Raw genomic sequence first — 15,095 nt, forward strand, 5'->3', positions numbered from 1 at the left:
TCCTGCCTTTCAGCTTGGGTGATTTGTGTGTGTGTGAGTGAGTGTGTGTGTGCATCATTATGTCCTCTGCTCATGTAGCACAATTTAAATTTCCGTCTATTATCTTTGACAACTTCTTGAGTTGTCATATGGGTAAAATGTAGGATCATCAAAGTGAGGTAAAATCACCTGCAGTTGGTGTTTTGCATTGTTTGGTAAACTGTGACTAATATCTGCAACACCACACTACGTCTGTGTGAGAGTGCGTACACTTAGATTTTACTTCTATAGAATTATGCAATATGCATGCCAGGACTTTGAGTGAGCCATTCTGACATCACGATGTTTTGATCCAAATTGTTTAATTCTAGATCTGGAAGCATGTTTACCCTCATAGACTTCGTAGATTGCTGACCTCTAACCCAGTGTCTCTCTTTTGCTGCTTCTTACCAGTTTTGTTCCTGGATTGACCAGCAACAATTAGTTGCATCCATCTTCCTGTTAATTCCAATTACCTTCATCTTTCCCTCTAGAAAAGCATCTCTAGCAGCATGATGCTGAGACCAGCATACACCATGGTGGGGATTGTGTGTTCAGGGTACAAAGTTAGTTTTTCTGGTAGATGTAGCATTTTGTATTATAAGACAAACCTTCAGATTTGGTCTCATTTGATCAGAGCAGATTTTTTTTTTCATGTTTGCTGTCTCTTACATGACTTTTAACATCCACTCGTTCTGCCACTCGAGGGCATTTTCTATACCCTCTCACCCTTAAAGAGTTATGTCAGGCCTAGACAGGCCTCTAGTTCATTTAATTTGTTCATGTTGTGAGGGATATTTCCTCTTGGTACAACTGAGAATATCTTAAACAACACAGTCATAGTTGGTTGTTATTGTTCAAGTATATTTGATGTTTTTCCATGTTTAAAATGCTTGTTGAAATAGTAGAAGTACTACTTTCTTACTTCTGATGGCATCTTCCAGCAGGATAATGCACCATGTAGCAAAGTTGAAATAATCTCAGTCTTGATGCCACATTTGCAGCAAGTTTATGAAGCCGTCATGTCAATATGGCCCAAAATGTCCTGGACACCTTCATAAATTCACATTAGGAAAGAACTAAGGACACTGTGAAGGAAAATTGGGTCCAACCTGGTAATAGCGATGTGCAGCTAATAAAGCAACCAGTATTACAGTATTACCAGTACAACCAGTAATTAATATTAGCCTTTTTTCATTTTTAAGACATTTTTTGCAGGTGGTTTGGGGAGTCACTGGTACAAAAAAATCTTTTATGTGTCAGGTTAACAGTGACTCAGCAGGTTACAGTTTTATAAACAGAGTCAACAAAGAGTCCCTTTTACTGTACATTTTATGTAAAGCTCTCAGGGACGAAAATTATGTCAAGCAAAACGCTGAGCTCATGACTAATTGCAGTTTGTTTGGCCACAGGAGGAAAAAACAATAAAGAGACTAAGTGGAAAAATTGTGTGTTTTTAGACTTGTGCCCGCTCTGAGGGGCATCTATCTCCTTGAAATTTGCTAGTTTCAAAGCATTTAGTACCGTTTTTGTGCCAGTTGTGCTACTTTAAGGGTTGCAGAAGGAACTTTGATCCTAAAGTTATGCTAAACTTACATTTCAGCAACTTTTATCTATGGTAAATCATTTCAGATAAGAAAGTGCTGTAAACATATGAGAATATGTAAGCCATCCACCATCTGTTCTTGTAATGGCAATGTTATTGTTGTGCTAAATAGTGACCAATCATGAGAGTCACGCTTTCGCAACAAGCATACATCCCATTCATATTTGTCACATGTGTGTGTAATATTCTGTGTCAGCACATCTTGAGTGCAAATGCGTTGCAGCTTGTAAATCTGACGCCCTCAGAGACTAATAATAACAAATCTATCTCTGCCGATTGCGTTTCATGGGTCTGTGGGATGTAAACCACACCAAAAGCTGTCATTAATGCCATTTTTGCGGCAAATCCAAAGCGGAGGACATGAAAGCGTCTCATTATTTAATATTAACACATGGTGCTTTGTGTTGCGCTCCACAGAAGCTTTCCATTTAAACTTGAAATTCATCAGAAAGTTCCCCTGTGCCTCTCATCTCATGGGAACCGCTGCAATAATCAAACTGTTGCTAATGGCTTTCTAATGATTGGGAGATTCTTTTGAAATCCAGCACAGGATGAAGCATTCTTGGTCATTAACACTTTTCAAAGTCTGCGCAACAAATCTGCAAACACGTTTTCAATCTTGGTGATTTTTCTAAGGAAATTATCCAGAACTGAGACAATTCGTTGTAGATTAGGACCTCCAGGGATGAAACTAAATTGAATTTTTTGATTAAATCAACTCCGTATCTGCCTGTTTTTAGTTACAATCACCATCACTTTAGGTATGCAGCTCTCTGATGGTCTTGTTTTCTAGTCCAGATGGATGCAGTTGAAAGTATATTCATATTCTTTTGGTTAATAGTATTTTACCAACAAAATTTGCAGTAATATGTAGAATTTTAGAGTGATAAAAATATTCATGAATGAATTTATATATATAAAAAAAACTATCAAAAGAAAAACTAAAAGAAAGAAAATGCTACTGGTAACACTATTAATATTCAACAAATTAGAGATTTAACTATACACTTCAAAACACATATCTATAGGCTGAATAAAACCACCGGGAAACAAAGTACAGCTTTAACCTTTTGCCCAGGTTTTACGTATTTGCACATATCCTGGGATTTTCAGTTAGTTTATTACAGACTTTTCTTTTTGCATATTTCCTCTCACTCAGAGACCATATTGTGACGTCAAAGTACTATTTTTATTTTATTTTTTTACTTTACCTTCAGACTTCAAGAAAAGTCATTTCTCCCTCTTGTGTTACCTCATAACCTGGTTAGACAGCATAATGATTTTTTTTTCATGCTTTATAGCAGCAGTTTCCCTCAAATGTTTTGTGGAATATGTGCTTTATTGCAGTCTAAAACTACTTTCACATTACGATATTTTTATCAGTTATGTGAGCCGATGTAGACCCAGGTTGTGTCCTGACATCTCATAAGATTCGGATGGTGACAGCAGGATATTTATGCTTTTCATTTAGTGAATTGTTAAATGGGTTAAAATGTGAGATGTTATTGTTTATTGTACATCTTAATTTTAATGGTATCTGAAAAACTAAGAAAAAAAATGTACTGCTGTGAACTCAACTTATAACTCTCACATATGAGCAAGGTTATATGTGTGTGCATATCAAGGTTATGCAATTTCATAAGTGTGTTCAGTTTGGCAAACTCAAACAAAGGTCTGGAGAAGTCAGCGGGTTCAAACACCTTTCATTTTAAATTCATGTCTGTCCATTTACACCAGTCTTCCAAAACAACTTTTTGATGCTGTCCCTACATTCTTGTAACCATGTAGGCAGAAATGAAATACTTTTGTTATATATATATGTTTTCATGATGCAGATTATTACACAAAAACATGCACAAAAGTGCGTTATGGTTAACTTTATGCATGAGTCAGACTGAGGCTGAATGCTAACAGCCATTTTCCTGTCCATAAAAGTTTTTGCAGGCCAGTCTGTTGTAAATGTAAATAAAATTATAACAATGAGTGCTTTCAAGCCCATAAACATCCTTGAGATATTTTGCTTGATGAGTGCACATCCAATGAAAAGGAATATTACGTCTGGTGCTAAATTTTCATTAGCACAATAGTAGCTGGCAGCACAGCACCAATATAATAACACAGTAAGGGGGCGACGTAAAGCTGTCAGTCTGGCTGAAATGGATGGGTCCTGGTCAGAAGGGGCTTTATGGGACCTAAATCAGTTTGAGTGAGACTTTGTGGCGGGGTGTACAGGCGTATTTGAGGAAGCATGGCAGGAAGGAATGTTTATGCTGTCTGTGGAAGTTCCTTATGAGTGTCAATGAGGCCCAAGGAAGGATCCAGGTCCTCCTCCTCCCCCCAGTGCTCTGCGGATCCTCTCCTGGCTCCAGTCAGGCTCTGGCTCTGATTAATAGCCACCGGAGGTGTCCAGCAATGGCTGATAAGGGACCTCCATCTCCCCCCTCCCTTTTCTGCAACATAGGGCCTCGTAACAAGCTAGCTCTCCTCTCTTTCCCCTCCTCAGGCACTCAGGGAAGCCAATTAGGCAGGTCTTAAAACTCAGAGCGGTGACAACTGGTCTGGGCCTCTGGCTGAGGGCCATGATGTGACAGTGGCGTTCATTTAGAGGGTACTGCAGCACGTTTAACCTTGAATCTAAAGTGTCGGGTCAAAGGTGAGAACAGCTTGCATGTCTCTCCCAGAAACACAAAGCTTCATTTTTAAGCTAATTAGTTAATCAACGTGTTTACCATGAGGAATCCTTACTAATGCAGTTGAAGTATAATCGTTTGCCAAACAATCTGACAATCCAGCTGCCCCCCCACCTTGCAGTGATTTGGTTCCCAGGCTCTTCGGCTAGGAGGGGAGGAGGTTTCTTGTGTTCTAGACAAGAACACAAGCTTATCCCAGCGGCCCGTTCCTCTATTTTTAAGTTGATTGCCAATGCTACAGGTGATCAAAGCACAAGACCCTAGGAAGGAGCTTAGGGCACAGCAGCACGGCGAAACGGATTGCTTCCTGGTGATTTGTAAGTAGGAAAAGACTTTTGACATGAAAGACAACCTCAACAGCACAGGAAGAAGAATAAAGCAGCTGTAAAATGCTTCTTGTTGCATCTGAATTGATGCAGAGGGTGGCTCCCACAACTATTTTTCTTTTGCTTTTTTGTGGGTGCCTGACATTTCCTACTGAGCCATTTCTACAGTCACATGCACACAACAAAAGGCTACATCTGAAGGGGTGGGGAGCCTGGGGTCTTAGGGGTAAGGAGATGCTTTGTGCCAGGATATTGTGAAATCAGACAACTCCCATTTCTTTTCACTCAAGCTATGTTCGAAATGTGGTTTTATTCTTTGCCGTGACAAAAGTGTAGTTTTGCTTTTAAAGGATTAAACCTAAATGCATTTGTGATGGATCAGTTGTTTATAACTGAACAAGGCATTCTTCAAACAAAAACATGCGTTTTTCTTTAGCGTTATCCATTAAATTAAAAAACAATTGAAGAACGACTCAAATATAACTTGCAGTATTTCCAGTTTTTAATGTGGACAAAAGTAAGCCAATGTCTTCACGGAGAAGTGGAAAGGATGCTGATGTTGGAAAAAGTTGTCAGTTTCTCAATTGCTTTGAATGTCATCCTCTTACAGAGAAATCTGCACATCATCCTCAAGCAAAAATATTTCAGAAGAAATAACATTTTTGTTGGTGAAAAAAAATAATAAATGGGCTTTACTTTGTTCAACAGATAAAAATCTTGGGATGAGTTATGTTTACCTCCTTAACGTTGAGTCGTGTTTAATGTGATCCATTGCCTTTAGATGTCATCTAATTAGTAAATACGGTCCGACTGTGTGAAATCTAATCTTAATACGAATCCAGCTGCGCTGTAAAGGTCTCAGGTTTATTAGAGAAGATTAGTAAACGACACCAGGAAGACTGAGGGACACAGATGAGTCAGATGGAGAAGTTTAAAATGGAGTTTGGTTATAAAACAAATAACTTCAGTTTGACCTTCTCAAAGACCTTTTTTCAGTCCATCTTATGAACATACAGATAATGACAGCACCAAACAGTCTTATAGGAAAATCTGTACGAGGCAGCAAAAGAGGTTTATCTTCCAGAAGCACAATGATCATTTATCTAATGACCATCATAACCAACACTTGTTGTCACAAGATGACAAAATGATGAAAATCTTTAAACTCTTGTGCAAAGCTGTGTACTTTTCTCAGTAGCTTCCTCAATGGTAAAATTGCATATTTTTCCATGTATTCTGTTGAAATATTTATATTTAACTTACACCTGTTATCAGAGCTGTGAAATTAATTCACCTCTTGTTCACATGCAGCCAGCTGAAACATGTTCAGGAAAACCTCATTGCAGCATTCAGTGGCACATGAGATATGTTAGTGTATTTCATGACAGCAGATTTGGGCTGATACCTGATGAAGTTCAAAAGCACTGTCAGGAGAGGGAGAAGGAAAAAAAAAAGAAAGGAACGAGAAAGGATAAACTTCCTGTGGGAGGAATGTAACTGCTACCCATCACAGCTGGAATCTGTGGGGTCGCATACCAGAGGAATGGTAAATATTTAACATTTAATTTCCTTGCTGTAAGGTAGACTGGACACAGAGCACAGCCAACAGCCATAGTACACAGTGTCTGAGGCACATAGATTGGCACTCATAGTGGAAAAGAGGCATAAATCCAAGAGACACTGTTAAAATATTTAGACAACATTTCCATATAATCAGCAACATAGACCTACAGTGGTAATATTTATATTTTTAACATTAATGCAAATGTTCCCATGCAGTTTTCAGGTAAACGTTACAAACTGTTCTAGACTCCAGTTTTATTGTTTCATTGCAATAGTTATAACGAGTTATTTGTCCTTATTATAATCCTTTGAAAATATAAAAATAAAAAAATTACTCAAAATTTCTGATATTTTTATAGTGATCAGAATTAAAAATGGAACCTTGAATAACCAGAGATGGATGGATGAGGTTGCAGACAGAAAAGGAGAAGTTAGTACAAGGAAGGATAAAAGGCCACATGAAGAGGAAGCAAAGGAAGAAAAAGTAAAGACAAGAAAAGGAAGCAGGGATGGAAAAAAGATAAGGAAATATGAAAAGAGGGACAGAGAACATAGTAGCAAGATGGTGGAGCTGGGCGAGTTGGGCATTACAACTTTCTTCCTTTAATTTAGCAACCTAGAGACCTTCAACTGATCAACAATATAGTGTTCACTCCTGCTGCACATAACAGGGACTGATGTCCGAAACAACAGAGAAGTTGATAACTCTGTTCCTGCCATGCTTACCAGGCAACAGTGGAGATGGCATCACAATTTGCACAGAAAAACCGGCTATTTTGTAGTGCCAAAGTCGAGCTACAGTTTACGCTGTGGAACCTCGATTTTTTTAGAAACACACAACACCGATTCAAGAACATGTTCGGGGACCAGAACAGGGTCCAATCTGTGTTGGTAGAAAAGGCAGCAGAGAGGACAGAAAAGACAGTAGGAAGGTCACAAGGTAAGTAGGAAAAGACAAAAAGGTGAAAGGAAGCAAACCGGGAAGACAGGGCTCAAGGAACGAAGAACTTAACGGAATCAGGATACAAAGAAAGAGACGGGATAAAATGGAGGAAGGATGAGTTAAAGAAAAAATAACAGAGAAGAAAGAAAGGATACGACCCAGATGGAATATACTGAAACCTAATGCCAGACTTTGTAGGAGCCTTGTAATGTAGAGAACATTTATTTGTATCACTTTCCATTCAACTTTACTATCTTATTTTAGTAAAGCTAAAAATAAGCAAGCTTATTTAGTAAGCTGTGTTGTAACCTAGATTTGTACAACATGATCGTAGTTTATACCGGGTGGGGCCACATTTGAAGATGTGTAGGATGCAGACGGTCAAATGACAGACGTGTCTGTCACCTCGTTCAGACAAAAGGAAAGCTAAGCAGCAACCTTGAGGCAAACGGGAGTGATCCCAACAATGACAAGTTATTTAAGGGGAGCCTGAGGGCAGGCAGGTGCTAGAGAGACTGAATGCCAAAATTCAGCATGGCTTGATTCAAACCTTACATTACCCCTTCACCTGAGGAATGTCTATGTTTAGTCTCTACTGACCAAAATAAATCTGTGGTTGAGCCATCCTTTTTTATCTTACTGGTGTCCAAAAGTTGGAGCTGATGGTTCGTTTTCCCAAAAAACTGAATCTGTTTCTGTAGATTGTTATTGGTGATTAATAACACTCGTTACTGATCAATAGAAACACAGGTTTGAACACTTAAATGCACAGGAAACAACCTGAATAATGTTCACATTTCTACAGCTCAAGACAGTAATGGCTGCAGCAGAAGGCAGAGAGAAAATGCCATCATAGCAGAGATATAATGTGGTTTCAGCAAAGCAAAACTACCCTGTATTTAACCTACTATGATAATGACAGCAGCAATATTAAGCTACATTAATGTTTTTTCTCACATACTAACTAATAAAATTAAGAATTACTGCCTAGTTTTAAGTTGTAGTACGTAACTTTAGCCTATAGAAAGAAAGGATAGATTAAAAAAAGATAGCTTTCAGATCTAGATTTGCCACAATAAAAGCGGAAAAGGCACCTTATTTGGTCTCATGGAATCAATTTGTCTCTGTTCATGCTGGTCCAACCTCAAGTCTCCCGAGCCTGAGGGACAGCCAGGTTTCAGGTCCAGCAGTTCTTCGGCCTACGGTTGAGCTAAGGCCATCAGAAGGACCTGATCAGGAGCACAATGACCATTAGGGCTTTTAGTTTTAGCAACATGACCAAATTTCAGTTCATAAAATGGATAGTAGAGTTACTTTCAAGGCCATACAGTAGCAGGAGCACCTTACAATCAAAAATCCACTCTGCCACTGTGGCTAAGACAAAAACATTTGTTGAATGTTTAGTTCTTTTTGTTCAAGTTTTGCTCTAAAAGAGAAATACATTTTGTTCAACTTATAACCAACAAACAGTGCGTTGGAGCTGACTGGAAAGGATGTGCTGTGGAGCAGAACTTTGGTATGTTGCACTGGACCCTGTGTACTGCCAGCAAGGAAACCGAACAGTCATGGAAGTGAGAGGAAGGAGGAATGACTGTGTCTGGACTCCCTCACAGATATCCCTCCAGACTGTTTAGTTGACTCACTGATGACGCAGGCTGCAGCATAGTTTTGCTTTACTTCCTGGAAGCAGGGCGAAAACTAGGGGTTGCCTTGAAATTACTAAGACAGCCATCACCATGGTTCAAGTCATGGAAACCCTGAAAACACACACTCACTCACCACTCACAGCCAACTGCAATCGTGCACCAGAAACGTGAAACATCTGGACCTTATTTTCAAATAAGGTTTATTTAGAAAATGTGGTCAGTTTCTTTGGCACACCGACTTTCTATAAATATTTAGCAGTTATAAGCTTTTAGAAAAGAGATATTTAAAGAGACGCTTTGAGCCAGCACTGCAGGTGCTTCAGATTTATTTCCCAACTTTGGAGCTTAGGAGTGACAGAGTAAAAGAGTTTAATGACTCTAAACTAAAATAAAAGCAAATTAGCTTGTATTGCATAACTCTAGCCCATGGTGCTCAAACTGTGAGAAAAGTACCACTGGGCTTATTTGGGCTACATTCAGTCTAGATAGTCAGGAGCAATTTTAGCTTACAGAGAAAAACTAAAACTATTCTAAATGCTCTAGTTTGGGGTTATTTCAGTCCTTATGTCAATGCTTCCAGGTTTATCATAATCCTGGGGCAAAAAGATTGTCTTGCAGAGTGACTTTTTCTTTAATCACTGAAGAGAAATCTTCAGTGATCACCTGTTTACTTCCAAAAGGGTCACCAACATGATCTGGAGCAAATTCAGCTTCTATATTATTTAAATGTATCACCAAATATTGATCACTGATCCATTTGATGCCTGTGATTACCATGATCAAAGTAAAAATCTGGTTTTATGGCACATGAGGCTCTTCTTGTGTCAGATAAGTACCTTTTAAAATGACTTCTCTGCATTGAAAATAGGGCTGTAGTGATACAATAATTTCACGATACGATACACAATATTCTGCTCCCGATACGATATATATTGCAATATTCAGCAAATGATACAATTCAATACACTTCTGCAATTTTCTGAAAGATTTTAGAGGGACAGAGTTATTTTGGTGACATTTTGTGACTGTTATAGAGTTGGATTGAATTAAATTAACTGAAAACTGATTAAAAGCACCAACTGCACAATACCTGGCTCTGGTTGGACTTAAAGAAGACAGCTGGACAAAATGAATCAAAGAAGTGGTGAGAAAACATGTTTGTTTTAATTGAAACAGTACAAACTGTATCTTACATGCATTTGTAAAGTAAATAAAGTGCACCAAGTACCCTGCTCTGAATAATTTGATACCTTTTTAACTTTGACACTGAACATCTGAAGGAATCACTCTAACCCTGATGACCTAATCACTCTCCCGGCGAAGCAAGCAGTGAGTTAGCAAGGTGACAGTTGGATGTTACGATACTTGCGGATGAATATCGATTTTTTTTTTCTAGGGAAAAAAAAAAATATCGATATATATCGCAAAATCGATATTATTACACAGCCCTAATTGAAAAACAACTGTAATGTAGATTGAGAAATAGTTGTCATTCTTCCAAGACACAGCTACATTTTAGGATTATAGCATTGACAGCTAGCTAGACTGCGATATAGTTATCTGGCTAGCTGTGGCACCAGCATAGGATCTAACCAGATAGAGACAGAGTTGATGTCAAAGCATATAATATGTTTATCGTTCCTTACTTTTGAGTAGAATTACTTTACTAAAATTTTGTTTGCTCCTTGCCCTGTACAAGGAACTTGTGCAATAATGTGCAGTGTCATGTTTGGCAACTATGACAGCTTAGAAAAAAATATATATATTTACAAAGTAGTTATCAATGCAATTACTTATAGCATATCGAAAAATTCTCAAGCATAAAAAAAATATGTATAGTGCTCTTATTTGTCATCCATTCTTGTGTAATTGTACATCTGAGGCATCCTGTTTATGTGACCATGGTTGTTCCAGGCAGGACTGGCTCAAGCCCCTCACAGAGCTTCAGCCTAACAGCTGGGAATGGCCTTTCAGTCTGACAAGACATGCCGTTCCTATGACAAATACCCGTAGAGCAACAGTAACATGTGTCTCCCACCCCTACGAGTAGCCCTCCCCCTACACCCTCAGCCACACATGCACACACGTACGCACGCACAAAGCTGTGCAGTGTACTTAATGAATAGCACACTTGGGGCTGCTGGGGTTTTTGCCGGAACAGCAAAAGAGGGGAGGGAAAAGTAAAAAAAAAAAAAACAGCCCCCAGTGACCTCCGAGGACCATCTGAGATAATAAATCCATGACCCTGAGTTCCGGAGTGCTTTGGGCAAGGTTGGGGTGGCAAATTTCCCACTTCCACAATATCATATGTTAACGGTAATTCCTTTTAGCCCATGTGTAATGGAAAAGGAATGTGTTCTCCTCAGCCTCATCTAGGGTTGGTGGAATCTGTTGAAAATGTGCGACAGCTGTGAAACTTGGCCAGCCTCAGCCTGTGAATGTATACGTTTTGGATGTGATTCTGAGTTGGGGGTACATGGTTGAAGTGCAGTCGGGGGGGAAGGGGTGAAAAGGAAAAAGTGGAAGGGGCTTGTGTGGTTGTGGTGAGGTTTACTTCCTTATCTGGACATCTTGTTTTGTCCGTCAAAACAAGATGTTAGCAGAAATTGATATTTCTACTAACAGCTTAATGTCTTCATGAAGGAAAAGTAGGCATTTGTATTAGATTTCCTAAAATGTCTTATTGGAGAAAAAGTATTTTTAAATGTAGTCATACTGAATCACTTGACGAATAACTATCCAAATTGTACAAACAGTGAATCAATCACTCATTGGTTGTTAGGCATAGCTTGTCTCTTCTTTGGCTATAGTTAGAAGCAGGCTCTGCCAATTTTACTGGAATACGCCATAAAACAAAGATTTAAAAGTATTCAGTCATTTAGCTCAACTAAACAGACAAAAGAAGTTCAAATTTCATTGCTTTTGGAAAGTATTCACAGCACTTCACTTTTTCCACATTTTGTTATCTTACAGGCTTATTCCAAATTGTATTAAATTAATCTCCTCAAAATTCTACACACAAATACCCCATTATGGTGAAGTGGAAAATGTTTTAGAGATTTTTTGCAAATTTATTAAAAACAGAAAACCTCTTCACTGCTTTTGTTTAATACTTTGCTCATCCACCTTTGGCAGCAATTACAGCCTTGAGTCTATTTGAATATGATGCCACAGGCGTACGTACATCATCAACATGTTTAAATAGAGAATGGCAAAATGCATTCCATACTGTTGCAGACATCCAGAGCAATCTATGCAAATTCAAATAAAGGTTTTTGTCACTACAGGATAAGAATCTTGCTAAGCCTTCTCCTTCTACCACAGGAACGTTTCAAGAAAAAAAAAAAAAAAAAAAAAAACTGAAAAATAGTGAATAAACCGGAAAATGAGAGTTTTGTTAAGCATCCCAAGCCAAAGCCCAGTGAGTGACTCCCCTGACACACACTTGGGTGACATATCTAACGTCACCCAAGTGTGTCTCAGTGGAGTCACTCTTCATTTTAATTTCTGCTATAAGGTGACATTAAACATGTCACCTTATAGCAGAAATTAAAATGCTCTACCAGTTGCTGCACACTCTCTAGGTCGACAACAGACAGCTGTTAGCATGTGCACTAGGGCTGTTGTAAACGATTATTTTAGTAATCTAAAGATTTTTCTTACGATTAATCGAGTAATCGGATTAAAACAATTATGAAATAAAATATTGGTAAATCTTCCATAACACCAGTGTTACTATCGGATATCAACATCAGTCTATTTTTTCCACATTTGAGCTTGCCTACCAGTTACTTTTTAGTAGACCGGGGGAGCAACACGGGATATTTACGGCTCCTCCGTTCAGAAACTCATCTACCAGCCATGTTCCGCCTCCCGTTTGTTCAGACCGGGATGATATAAGTTTATCGTGCGGTTCGTCCGTAAAGCTGCTCTTACCCTGTAAGCATCAACCCTCAGCCGCCCGCCGTGTTCAGTCTCTCCGCCCACCTGTATAAATCCTCCTAAGCTTCTTCCCGCCGTTCAACCAGCAGCTCCGGAGCAGAAAGGCTGCCGAACTCCCGGCATCGCGCCGGCCATTTTAAGGATGTTTATTGGTCCCACAAAAACGGTGAAAACCCGGAATTATCACCAATCAGTAAAATCCCCGCGGGCCGAACTTGAAGATTGGACGTTATGCCGCTAACACGTAGCTTCCGTCAACAACTCAGAGGCGGAAGTCAGAGCTCCGCTCAACGCAAATAATGTTCCGGCTGAAACACGGTGCGCTAAATGATAAAACATAAATTAACAAAGCTTCGAGGCAGGTCAATTTTCCTCGAGGAATTTTAATAATCGAGGTACTCGAATCACTCGAGGAATCGTTTCAGCCCTAATGTGCACAACTGGAAAGAGAAGAAAAAAAACAATCAGGGAGGGGTGGTATATTTTTCTGAATCACTGCTTTTAAATATATTTTGCGAGTAGGTGTGCTGGGATCTACAGACTTCATAATAGCCAATTAAAATTCTGCATGCAGCATACGGCCATTGAGGAACAGTAATTACCAGGTCTTAACACAGTGACAATTATAAACTGCATATACATTTAGCTTGCTGTTGGCAGCTTTCTAAGTACATAATATTGTGCTTTATCATATCAGCCTTGTGTTTCTACTAACCACCTGGGCAGGAGTATGAAGAAGATGCCAATCTTCCTCATACTGTTTCACAAAACACTCAGAGCTCAGCTAGACACTTTCTTGCCATCTGTATCTTTTTTCTGACATAACACATTACTGGATTTTAGCCAAAGGTTGTTTCTCTAATAAAAGTGATGTTTGGAAACTTAGTAAAACTAATAGTGTCTCACAACTCTGATGTTCCACACCCTATAGAATAAGAAATGCCCTACACACATTTTACATGCAGCACTCTACCTTCAAAGCTCTCCATTGCTGCCCTGCACATGTCCGAATAGGTTGTTGATTTATGAACAGCCAGAGGCAGGTTAGACGGGCTCATCTGTGCAGTTTTATGATAGACCTGTTTTGGCAAGATTATTTTTCTATTTAATTCTCTTAAGATAAGATTCACACAAATTGACAAACAGTACCAGCAGCTGAAACCAGCTATTGACATTGTATAAAAAAGATGGTACTTCTCTCACTTCCTGACATCAAATCCGTCTCAGATTTTCATGGTTTATGTAATTTAGCATTACTAACCATTTCTTTTTTTTCTAAATATCAGAATATTGAGACTTACACCGAGATTTTTTTTATTTTCTTGAAATTAAGATCACATACATTTTCTTTTTAAGTAGAATTCCTTCTTATTATGCACAAATTCAGATAACATTTTGTTTTCTCTTCCTCAGGATTCTCACAATACTGATACCAGAACCTTTAATTGTCAATTATAAACAGTGACCTTATTGCTTATAATAAAAATGCATTGGCACCCCAACCTAAACTTCTTGGCTGTCTTGAGATGTTGCTCATGATGCCACTGAGTGTAAAGTGCAGCAGCTCATCCGACAGTAAATCAAAATCCCACACCATGACGCTCCTACCCCCGTACTTCACTGTTAGGGTGGTGGTCTTAGGTTTGCAAGCTTTTCCTTACAAATGTAGCAATTGTCATTTTGGTCAAACCCTTTCATTTTAGTCTCATCAAACTGCAGAACATCTCTCCAAAGATGTAGGTCTTTGTGTCTGTGTGTGCTGTGTGACTATTATAACATTTCTGTACTTTTGAAAATGGAAGAAGTAAAAAAGTCTTGAAAACCAAACACCTCTCACTTCTAAATTATGAGGGAAATAATTTATCAGTCTGCAAAACTGCAAAACTTAAGTTGTGTTTTTTTTAATAATTGCTGGCTTAGTTTGTATTTTCAACTTAACTTTATCAATAATCAATGGATCTATAGCGTTTTACACAGGTGCAGCTCTCTGCCCACTCTGCCCTTCCATAGTAATCAGCCCAAAAGGCATGGTAGGGGGTGGACGGGTCAGATAGTATTTCTCCAAAAGGCTCTGCTTAGACAGAGCACTCTTTGTTGTCCCCCACTTTAAGAATGGCTTTCACTTTGCTATTGTGAAGGTAATTCCTGAGCTGTGCTCCATGAGTCTGTCCCACTCCGGGAAAATCGTGACCTGCAGTCGGAAAAACATTTCCACCAAGGTAATCAATTCTCTGTCTAGTGAAAGCATGACAGTATTAGAGAGACTGACTTTCAATGCAATGGAACGAAGTGCAAGAACATGTTAAATACAGCAGGCAGATGAAACACTGCACACCTGTTTGATCACTCTGGGGTATATTA

General features: G+C 38.9%; 1 long non-coding RNA gene across 2 annotated transcripts in view; it reads right to left on the bottom strand.

Annotated features, from left to right (window-relative positions):
- Positions 1–15,095, bottom strand: part of LOC103471882 (uncharacterized) — an 86,635-nt gene that overhangs the window by 42,896 nt on the left and 28,644 nt on the right. Inside the window, exon 3 of one of the 2 annotated variants that reach the window (XR_534753.2) lies at positions 8,241–8,375. The exons of the other annotated variant lie outside the window; for it this stretch is intronic. This is a non-coding gene — a long non-coding RNA (uncharacterized LOC103471882). The remainder of the gene's footprint in view (positions 1–8,240; positions 8,376–15,095) is intronic. 2 annotated transcript variants of the gene reach the window in all.

The sequence above is a fragment of the Poecilia reticulata genome, chromosome 10 (genome assembly GCF_904066995.2).
Source record: "Poecilia reticulata chromosome 10, P_reticulata-male-v2, whole genome shotgun sequence".
NCBI classification, from domain to species: Eukaryota; Metazoa; Chordata; class Actinopteri; order Cyprinodontiformes; family Poeciliidae; genus Poecilia; species Poecilia reticulata.